This window comes from Myotis lucifugus, unplaced genomic scaffold, assembly GCF_000147115.1.
Source record: "Myotis lucifugus unplaced genomic scaffold, Myoluc2.0 scaffold_237, whole genome shotgun sequence".
Classification (NCBI taxonomy): domain Eukaryota; kingdom Metazoa; phylum Chordata; class Mammalia; order Chiroptera; family Vespertilionidae; genus Myotis; species Myotis lucifugus.
The window spans coordinates 390584-402623 of NW_005871285.1; the positions used below are offsets into that span (position 1 = coordinate 390584).

At 39.4% G+C, this 12040-nt stretch overlaps 1 pseudogene; it reads left to right on the top strand.

Moving 5' to 3' along the window:
• Positions 1-12040, top strand: part of LOC102440835 — a 170331-nt pseudogene that overhangs the window by 36746 nt on the left and 121545 nt on the right.

The following is a 12040-nucleotide window of genomic DNA, read 5'->3' on the forward strand; positions in this document are numbered from 1 at the left end:
AAGTAGTAGTGCTGTGATCAGGATGTCTGGACAATGCCCACCAGCAGCAGGAGTCTCTTCTCTTGCTTTGGTTTGCTAACTGGCTCTGCTGGCTGTAGGTGAGCATTTTGAGCTGCTGCGTGCCCTTTGGGTTGTGCTGCTACCTGGCTGGTAAGTTTATGCTTTGAATTGTACTGCACTGAGCTGCACTTGCTAAGTTCTACGCAGTGCAGCCTCTCTTGTACTGAAGCCTTCCTTAAGTGGCCCTGAGTTGTGTGTCTCAGCTGGACCTATTGTGTGTTTTGATTCTAGCATAAGCCATGACAGATGCTAGGCTCAGGAGAATGACTTTTACCCATGACCCTTGCCTGTGTGTCTCAACCTGGCATTGGCCCTTGTACGATAGAGGGCTCAGGGAGAAGACTCAGATCCTAAACCAAAGGTGGACCCACCTGAGTGGAGGAAAAGCTGTTACTATGTGGCATGCGGAAGTCTACACTCCTAAAAGCTGAGGATTCCCTAGGACCATGCAAAATGCCTTTGCTGCTGCTGTCACCTATGCCTGTGCTACCTAAGTGGATCCCAAGATTCTAGAGATTCTAGAAAAAAATACCTATGGTTAATTAATTAATTCAGGAGTTAATTCAGCCATTGTGGTTGGAGGCTCCTAACTCTGATTATACTGACTTGAGACTCTCTGGAGGAATAAACTTATAAATATGGTCAGGGTAGAGAGGATCATCCAAAGTATATACATGCAGTAACCACACACACACACACACACACAAATAAAATGGGACAAAAGAAAGGGAGGGAGGGAGGGAGGGAGGGAGGGAGGGAAGAAGGAAGGAAGGAAGGAAGGAAGGAAGGAAGGAAGGAAGGAAGGAAGGAAGGAAGGAAGGAAACCTCGATACAGGGCAAAGAAAAAAACCTGAAATAAATGTCCACAATTTAACTCAATTGGAAATCCAAAATGTACCAAAAGAATTTTTACAAAAGAAAGATAAAGGTTGCCAGTTGGCTTCTATGTCTTCAAATCATAGATCCCAAATTAACTTTAGCATCTTCTAAAATGCATTAATTGGCAAAGCTTCATGACTTTAATGAATATTGGAGCTCAAATTAAAATTACACCTGAGTATCTCAATAAATTTAAACAAGGTATCTTAAGGAAGTTACCAAAAATAAAATAGAGGACAAATACATATGCTTTACCTTAACGATCAGACTTATTTCCTTGCCTGGATTTCCCTTGATCATAGAACCCAATGCCCTAAAATATCCCAAAGTAAGCATGGACCATCTGACCCAATCTACACAAAAAAAAGACAAAGATGTTAATTGACCATACCTTCGCTATGCCCCAAGCCATGCCCACCAGCCAATCAGAGCGACTATATGCAAATTAACCCAACCAAGATGGCGGACGGCAGCCACGGAGCTGGAGCAAGCAGGAGGCTTGGTTGCCCGGGTGATGGAGGAAGCCAAGCTTCCCGCCTGCCCTGAGCTGGCTGTGGCCTCCGCTCATGGCAATAAAGTTTCAATTATAGAAGACAAATAAATCCCAGATACCTGCTTCCAGCCAGCCTGGGAGCTTGGGTGGCTGGGGATTGTGGCCAGCCTGCAAACAGCCATCAGCCCCTCACCCAGGCTGGCCACACCCTCATGGGGTGAGGGTCCCCACTGGGGGGCTTAGCCAGCCTGAAAACGGCCCTCAGCCCCTTACCCAGACTGGCCAGGCACCCCAGCAGGACCCCCCACCCTGACAGGGCTGTGGCCAGCCTGCAACAGCCATCAGCCCCTCACCCAGGCTGGCCAGGCATTCCAGGGGGGACCCCTACACTGAAGGGGCTGTAGCTAGCCTGAAAACAGCCATCAGCCCCTCACCCAGGCTGGCCTGGCACCCCAGGGGAGACCCCCACCCTGAAGGGGCTGTGGCCAGCCTGCAAACAGCCATCAGCACCTCACCCAGGCTGCCAGGCACTCCTATATAATAAAAGGGTAATATGCAAATTGACCCTAACAGCAGAACAACTGGGAATGACTGGTCACTATAACACACACTGACCACCAGGGTACAGATGCTCAATGCAAGAGCTGGCCCCTGGTGGTCAGTGCACTCCCACAGGGGGAGCTCTGCTCAGCCACAAGCCAGGCTGACAGCTGCTAGTACAGCGTTGGTGGTGGGAGCCTCTCCTGCCTCCTCAGCAGCGCTAAGGGTGTCCGACTGCAGCTTAGGCCTGCTCCCTGCTGGCAAGTGGACATCCCCCGAGGGCTCCTGGGCTGCCAGAGGGATGTCTGACTGCCAGCTTAGGCCCATCCCCCAGGGAGTGGGCCTAAGCCAGAGCAGGTGGTCATCCCCCAAGGGGTCCCAGACTGCGAGAGGGCACAGGCCCGGCTCAGGGACCCCCACCCCCTCCCGCCTGAGTGCACAGATTTTTGTGCACCAGGCCTCTAGTGAGTAATAACATAAAATAAGTTTGAACTTAAATTAAGTCTTTGGAATTTACACATTGGCTTACAAAATGGGATGCAGCAGGTCAGCCCCCCCCTCCCCCGCCCCTGCCCCCTTCTTCAAGTAAAATAGCTAATATGGGCTAATGTGAATGTAAACAGACTTGCAAGGATTGAAACTCCTTATGCTAGGGTTGTTTAGTGAAGTGATGATTATTCCCACTGAAACAGCCAATTTGGCCTGTTCTTAAACTTGAAGAGAATGTATGGTGGATTACAGCAATCTTAATGCTGTGATGCCACCAATGTTATTAAAATTACTGACTTCATCCAAAGAGCAACTGGTAAATGTTTTGCTATCACAGATACATCATTAGAGCAGCAATGGCTGACCACATACTGAGCTTTTCTGGAAATAGAGGCTGTCATTGTCCCTGAGCTTGTGGCCCTTCCTGAGGGCTAACTGATGTCCCCAACACAATTTCATGACTCATCTTTTATTACTGCACTGATTTGTGATGCTTCCTTTATTGGATGCTGAATTTCCATATGTATATGGATCTGTGTTTGGACTTTATTTTTTTCCTATTGATATTTTGTCTATACGTTCATGACCAGTGCCACCCAGTGTTAATTATTGAAGCTTAATGCCACACATATTAATTAATATGATTAGTCCCCATTCCATATATGACTCCCAATGAGTACTAGGGCTTTCTAATTTCCTAGTCCAAAGTCTCTTTCCTTCATATGGTGGAACCATTTCTCCACCACCATATAAGCCCTACATTGAGTGTCTGGGTGATTCCTGACTTTATCCGTCAGTTCCCAAACTTTACTGCATATTAGAACCTTATGAGTATCTTTTAAACACTCAATGGCATTGTCTCACCCTATACTCATTGTCTCACCCTATACTAATTACATCAGAATATTTTCTGGTAGAAGCCAGGTACCAGGAGACTATATATATATATATATATATATATATTCCTAAGTGATATAACTGTGTGCCAGTTTGTGAATCACTGCCTTAGATAGATTCAAAGGCCACAGATGTCCAGATGATTGTTTACCAAGCAAATTTTAATATAAATAGCATGTAATTGGTGGTTCAGGTGCCCTGTGATTGAGTGCTATGATTTCGTGAGCAAAGTTCTCTGTGACACTTGCTATACTAGTATATATTATATATGACTCTACTTGCTCTTGTCTATTTCCTGCCAAGGTTTAGAATCCCACCACTATACATACTAGACAGTGACCACTTACGTACATGGTTGATAATGGCCACTTGTGCCATCTTACTGGTATCACTAAGAACATGTTAGGACCACACCTTCAGATACTATAGTTAATATGTTTTACTTTATTTCCTCCAACTGCCTGTTGTTAAATGTTCCTACTAACATGGCCATCTATCTGTAGGTGTTCCCAATATTCCCAATCTGGCATCACTCAGAGAGGGCCAAGCCATTACTCCCAACCTATTCCTGCAGGTTTATATTAGGGCACCCATGACTGTGATTTAGGTTGTGTAAAGCTACCACAGCATATTGCACAGAAGGAAAATTCAAACAAAAAATACACATCTGAGAAATAGAAATAATACTTTAAGACTCTCAAAAGAATTGTCAGAACAACTTCATTGGAAGCTATTCATTTCTTAAGAATCTTAACAGGAGCTAAAACATTTATTTTTCACAATAAAAGTCATAGTTTTATATTTTGATTACATTTTATCTCATATTTAAGTCTTGGCTGAGCTTCAGTTGACTAATTTGCGAATGGTGTCTTAATTATTAGTGCACTTTGTTGTATCTCTTCAGAATGAGGCAACTCTCCACATTTAGTCAGGTTCCCTTGGGAGGTAACTGTGTCAGGTGTACATGAGTGAAATGAACCCCAAATATCTTTTTAATTGAAGCCAAGTTATTGCAACAGCTGTTTACTTTTTATTTGTTTCTAATTAGAACAAGGAAATAAAATTCCATTTGTTCAAAGCGAGTCTTAATTGCATGTCTTCAAATTTATTTTCCCTGATTTTATTTGCCTGCAGTTAAGCAGTTTGTGATAATACACAGCGGTATTGTTGACTTTTATCTGTTGCCTACAGTTTACCTTTATACATGACTTTTACATTAAGAAATTTAAATTTTGCTTTGTGAGTATTTATCTATTTATTTTGCTTTTTACTGACTGAAAGTCTTCCCGCATTTTTTGTTGAAGCTAAAATATGGCGACATCCATTTGAATAAGATGGAGCTCCTCATATCATCATGTATCACTCCTTCCTTCCCCATCTTTCCTGTCACACAATAGGCTTGAGTTTACAGCAGCCAGCATCACTGGGTGCATCGCTGGCAGAAGGATCATGGATATCCCATTCTCTTGGCCGCCTACAGAGAAATGCTCTTGGTGTGGGATGCAGCTTGATGTACCTATAGTGCTATAATCTCAGGAGAGGGTGCCACATACCCACTGGCCATTCTGCCTTCATTTTCAGATTATACTATATTATGGTTTTTGAGGAACAGAATCTAATGCAGAATATTTACCAATGCATATCTCTGCTTCAATAGACAATTTAAACACAGCTCTCCAAGGAATTCTCTGAAAATAATGATTATATCATCTGTGTTTATTAACATAACTTCTCCTTATTCCTGTGTCATCACATCTTATACTCAATGCAATTAGTTCAACACAATAAGGACCTAAATACATAGGGATAATTGGAACATCATAGGGGTTACAGTGATGCAGAAATGGCTCCCATCTGAGCCATAGCACCTAAGATCTGTGTGGCTTTGGACAAATTACTTACCTCTTGAGGTTTAATATCATCATCTATAAAGTAAGAATATAGTACATCCTAGTTGTGTTATCAAGAAGATTACATATTTCATATATATATATATATAGTATGCATATTATAGATGTTTTTAATAGTTTAGCAGAATACTTTCTAAATATGAAATTATGCGTAGAACATATGCACAGAAGCCTAACATGAAAAACAGATTTTTAAAAATTTAGAATCACCCTAGCCGGTTTAGCTGAGTGGATAGAACGTTGGCCTGCAGACTGAAGGATCCTGGGTTTGATTCCGGTCAAGGGCAGGTACATAGTTTGCAGGCTCGATCCATGGCCCTGGTCGGGGGTGCATGCGGGAGGCAAATAATCCATGTTTTCTCTCTCACATCAATGTTTCTCTCTCTGTCTATCCCCCTCCCTTCCACTCTCTCTAAAAATCAATGGGAAAATATCGCAGGTGAGGATTAACAAAAAAAATTGTTTTTAGAATCCTTGACAGCAAATCTGATACCTTTAGAGACTAGTTTTGAGGAGGTAGGGAACGACCTGTGGAATCTGGAGGATTTATGTGCACGTGTGAATTAGAATGATACAAACCCACGCAGTCCCAACACCTGGAAAGTTACAAGGAAAATAAGAGGAAGGAACTTGAAACCTTCAAAGCTGAACTGGACACAGAGCACACCCAGAAGGTCCTGGAAATGGAGCACACCCAGCAAATGAAGCCAAAAGAGTGGCAGAAGGTTTCTGAGGGAGCCTCCCTGCAGTACCTTTCCCCAGGTTACCTGCAGGTGGCAGAGAGGCGAGAGCCCAAGGGAAGGATGTTATCCATGGAGGTAAATACCAACATGCTGGAACAGAGGGGTATAATGGACATATCTGACCAGGGGACCCTGAATGTTATTTTGTGTTTTTTTTTCTCCACTGGGTTAAAATTTAATGACATATGCTTCATGTTATAACATTGAGCTTCATAATAAATATGGTAAAGACTCATTGGGGGAGAGGTTATCATGGTAGTATTTACAGATTTATTTTTATTTTTAATCTTTATTGTTGACAGTTGGGTGGAGAAGATAATGCCAAGCTATCCCCTGTCTTAGGGTCTGAATCAATCACATCGAAGTGGAGTTACTCTTCAAGTACCAAGTTTCTCTGAATTATGAGGCTAGTCACCTTCCTTATCCTGCACTGATTTGGCCACCCAGGACCCCAGTGAAGGTGGCGAGCCCAACCCCAGCATTCAGTCTGATGAGGAGGGAGTTGAGGTGAACACTGCCCTTGCCACTTCACACACTGAGGATAGCGAAGATTTGAAATACGAAGAAGCAAAAAACGCCCAATCGGAAAAACAAAAAGAAAAAAGAATTTAAAAATATGAAGATAGTGTAAGGAGCCTCTGGGACAACTTCAAGCGTACCAACATCCAAATTATAGGGGTGCCAGAAAAAGAGAGAGAGCAAGATATTGAAAACCTACTTGAAGAAATAATGACAGAAAACTTCCCCTACCTGGTGAAAGAAATAGACTTACAAGTTCAGGATGCGCAGAGAACCCCAAACAAAAGTAATCCAAAGAGGACCACACCAAGACACATCATAATTAAAATGCCAAGAGGAAAAGACAAAGAGAGAATATTAAAAGCAGCAAGAGAAAAACAGTTAGTTACCTACAAGGGAGTACCCATATGACTGTCAGCTGATTTCTCAACAGAAACTATGCAGGCCAGAAGGGAGTGGCAAGAAATATTTAAAGTGATGAATACCAAGAACCTACAACCAAGATTACTTTATCCAGCAAAGCTATCATTCAGAAGTGAAGGTCAGATAAAGAGCTTCACAGATAAGAAAAAGCTAAAGGAGTTCATCACCACCAAACCATATTATATGAAATGCTGAAAGGTATCCTTTAAGAAGACAAATAAAAATTTGATGAACAGAATAAACTGGTGAATATAATAGAATCAGGGACATAGAAAGGGAGTGGACTGACAATTCTCAGCGAGCGGGGAAGCGGTATGGGAGGTGCGGGAAGAGACTGGACAAAAATCATACACCTATGGATGAGGACAGTGGCAGGGGTAAGGGCAGAAGGTGAGGTGGTAACTGGGTGGAGGGGAGCTATGGGGGAAAAAAGAGGAACAACTGTAATAATCTGAACAATAAAGATTTAATTAAAAAAATTAAAAAAGAAAAAAAAGAAAGGAAGGGAATTATGAACACAGGATTTAAGATGTGAACCCCGTGAGTGTTGGAAGGCTAGGGTATGTTGGTAGAAAGGATATCATTTAATGCAAGTTATTGTCAAGATCCTAGCTTTTGCTTGAGATGATGGCTCCATGGGTCATTATTACATAAATAAATTATCTGACTATATGTATTAAAAACTTAAAGTGAGTAGGTCACTCATAGGCAAATGGATAGACTATCCTCAATCAAGATTATGATTTAATTGAATCAGGGCAAGGTCCTTTATACAAAACACAGTTGTCCCCTATTCACCACAGCAGAAGAATCCAAATGTTTTTATTATACAGGCCCATTTACTATTATTACCATGTATACCAGAAATTCACATGTAATGATTTCAAAATTATATATATTCATAAATATTGATTTACAAAATTTAACTAATTTATATATTAGAATTATCTCATTTATGTGTTACAGAATTAACTAACTTTACATAATATGTCAAATTCTAGTTTAACCTCATGATGAAAATGAAGAGTCAAGTGGAAAAATGGGTTCATGTCATGAACCACAATCTGCAATCTTATTCACCAATTATACAATTTGTTATTGCTGTTGCAATTCAATAGGTAAACTTCCCTTATTATATTCAGTTGTTCTTGAAAAAAGAAGAATGCTTATATCTTTTTACACAGGTTGAAAATTATGTCTTCAAGTTCTTTGAGAGGGCAATTTTGAGAACATAGGTAGTTGATAATATGTAGATATAGATAGACATAGACATAGATATTGTTTTCAGAGACAAAAAACACCTAACAATGGAAGGAAGTATTTCCAACTGTATTTTCCATGTTGAAAATTTAGTTTAATTTTTAATTTTAAAACATTTTCTTTACCTTCACCTTCAACAGGGGTGTATTTTTGCTTTTCTTTAAAAAATGCAGCTAGATAGAATACTATTGAAAATACAAATCACATGAAAGTATAGCAAATTAAATATATTTTTAAAACATATCTAATGATTTTAAGCTCAACAACTCTATTGTACTTAACTTTTCAAGATAACCAGGGAATTTATGTGTGCAACAACAAAAAATTTAGATCAAATACTGTGTTTTAAAGATGAAGAATCTTAAGAATACCTCCAAAATATCTCAATAGTCTGTAAGAACCTTGCTTATTTGGCTCCAGCTTCCTTTCTAAGCCATACTTGGAGCCTTTTATGTCTTCTAGATACACCATGTATGTAAAGATCCCTCACCTTCCAAATATTTTCATGAATATGGTGAACACTTTGTAACTCCCTCTCTCTAGAAAAATCTCACTAATTCAGTATAAGTGATAACACTTCTTTGAAATTGTTCTTCAAAAAGTTTTTACTCAGTCATTTTGTTGTTTGTGTGTTCAGTTACTGACTGATCTCTAAAACAGTACATATCAATTTGTTACAGTTCTCAGTCCACATGTCTGCTTCCCATGCCAGACAGTGATCAACCCACTGGAACTAAACCTTTCGAAGACATTGACTTATTTTATTTGATTCTATACTTTCTCTATATCTGGCACATAGAAGGAATTCAATAAGTTAAATGGTGAATAAATGAATGAATGAGCAAGTGTTTAAAGAAATCAGTGAATGGTTCAATGGGATATAAAAAGAAACATTGATTTCTAGTGAAATTCTGATAAAGTTAACTTAATATCAAGTTTGGACACTGAAACTACACACATAGTTAGAAATGGTTCCAATGAACTTTTTGCAGTCATCCCAGGGGGATTTTGATAAACAAGCAAAATAGTTTGGCTCATTTCAATTTCTTATCAACACATGTGCAGTAGAATCATCCTGTAATTGATTCAGAGGATTGAAAAATTAAAATATAATGGGATAAATTAGTGCTTGCTTTAGTAGAGATAGAATATACATATGACATGGATACTGGTACCCAGGACCCATTATTCTTATAGGAAACATCCCGTTAGCACCCCGTGGATGACAAGTAATTTAGGACATGCCTGGTCCATGTCCCAAGAAAGCTGCAGAAGAAAATAAGAACAACTCCCTTTTGATTTTTTTTATGAGATAGTGTTTTCAGAGGTCTTTTAAAATTTCAAAACACCATCAATTGTAAGAAATTGTTCAGAGGGTTACACAGGGAAAATTTCAGCAGGCCAATGTAAAGAAAGATCACTTCTCAAAAAGGCTATAGGGAGTAAGTGGTTAGCAGTGGAGCTGGGCTTGGAAATATGACTTCATACTCTGTGGCCACACACATAAAGCATCACAATTGTGAAGCTGCCTCCAGGACAAGACATAATGAATGCCAGGGGTGCTTTTATTGGCTCTAATGGCCAACATCAGAGCTTGGGAGAGCCCTACCTCCTGCCATTATTTAAGATCCCTCAGAAAATTAAAAGTATTGAAGGCCACAGGGTTGTTTTACTGAGAAGTATTTAATGTATTGACTCATCTTCAAATATAGTGGGTGGTGCCCAGCCATGATATCTTTTCCTAATTTGATATATTAAGTAATGATATATTCAGCCTCATTAAGTCATCACCTTAATTATGACAATGGATAACTCTGATCATTAAACTAATGACATCTGTCATAGGAGTAATGAATGAGTTAAGAGATCAAATTGACATCAACTTCATAATGTCTGGTGATTAAGAGTGACTATTGACATAGCAGGGTTAAGAATATATCTCAGAATCTTTAAAGATAAAACATAGTGTGTTTTTTGTTTGTTTGTGTTCTTTATTGTTTAAAGTATTACATATAGTATTACATATGTCTCCTTTTTCCCTCATTGACCTCTTTCCGGTCACTCCCACCCCTTAGCACATGCCCTCCCCCTCCCCCCTATTGTATGTGTCCATTGGTTATGCTTATATGCATGCTTACAAGTCCTTTGGTTGATCTCTTACCATCCTCCCAGCCCTGCCTTCCCTCTGAAGTTTAATGGTCTGTTCAATGCTTCTCTGTCTTTGGATCTGTTTTTGTTCATCAGTTTATATTGTTCATTATATTCCACAAATGAGTGAGATCATGTGATAAGTATCTTTCTCTGACTGGCTTATTTCGCTTAGCATAATGCTCTCCATGTACATCCATGCTGTTGAGAATAGTAAGAGTTTCTTTCCTTTTTTTTTTTTTACAGCAACATAGTATTTTATTGTGTAGATGCACCACTGTTTTTTAATCCACTCATCTGCTGATGGGCACTTAGGCGGTTTCCAAATCTTACCTATTATAAATTGTGCTGCTATGAACATATGGGTGCATATGTCCTTTCTGATTGGTGTTTCTAGTTTCTTGGGATATATTCCTAGAAGTGGGATCACAGGATCAAATGGGAGTTCCATTTTTAATTTTTTAAGGAAACTTCATACAGTTTTATAGTGGCTGCACCAGTCTGCATTCCTACCAGCAATGCACAAGGGTTCCTTTTTCTCCACATCCTTGCCAGCACTTGTCGTTTGTTGATTTGTTGATGATAGTCATTCTGACACATGTGAGATGGTACCTCATTGTCATTTTGATTTGCATCTCTGGGATGATTAGTGACTTTGGGCATATTTTCATATGTCTCTTGGCTTTCTGTATGTCCACTTTCGAAAGTATCTATTTACGTCCTTTGCCCATTTTTTTATTGGATTGTTTATCTTCCTTTTGTAAAGATGTATGAGTTCCCTATAAATTTTGGAGATTAGGCCCTTATCGGATATAAGATTGGCAAATATGTTTCTCCTCATGCAGTGGTTTTCTTGTGTTTTGTTGATGGTTTCTTTGCTGTGCAGAAGCTTTTTATTTTGATGTAGTCCCATTTGTTCATTTTCTCCTTAGTTTCCACTGCCTAGGAGCTGTATCGGTAAAGATATTGCTATGACATATGTCTGATATTTTGTGGCCTATGGATTCTTCTAAGATTATTATTGTTTCCCATCTTACGTTTAAGTCCTTTATCCATTTTGAGTTTATTTTTGTGTATGGTGTAAGTTGGTGGTCTAGTTTTATTTTTTTGGTATGTATCTGTCCAATTTTCCCAGCACCATTTATTGAAAAGACTGTCTTGACTCCATTGTATGCTCTTGCCTCCTTTGTCAAATATTAATTGAGCATAATGGCTTGGGTTGATTTCTGGGTTCTCTGTTGTGTTCCATTGGTCTATATGTCTGTTCTTGTGCAAGTACCAGGCAGTTTTGAGAACAGTGGCTTTTTTAATATAGCTTGATATCTAGTATTGTGACCCCTCTAACTTTGTTCTTCTTTCTCAAGATTGTTTTGGCTTTTCAGGGTCTTTTTAAATTCCATATGAATTTTTGGAGAGTTTCTTCTAGGTTTGTGAAATATACCATTAGTACTTTAATGGAGATTGCATTGAATCTGTAGATTGCTTTGGGTTGTATGGACATTTTAATAATGTTGATTCTACCAATCCATGAACATGGTATGTTCTTCCATTTTTTTTATGTCTTCCACTATCTCTTTTTTCAATGCCCTGTAGTTTTCCGAGTACAGGTCTTTTTACCTCCTTAGTTAAGTTTATTCCTAGGTATCTTAATTTTTTTGGTGCAATGATAAATGGGATTG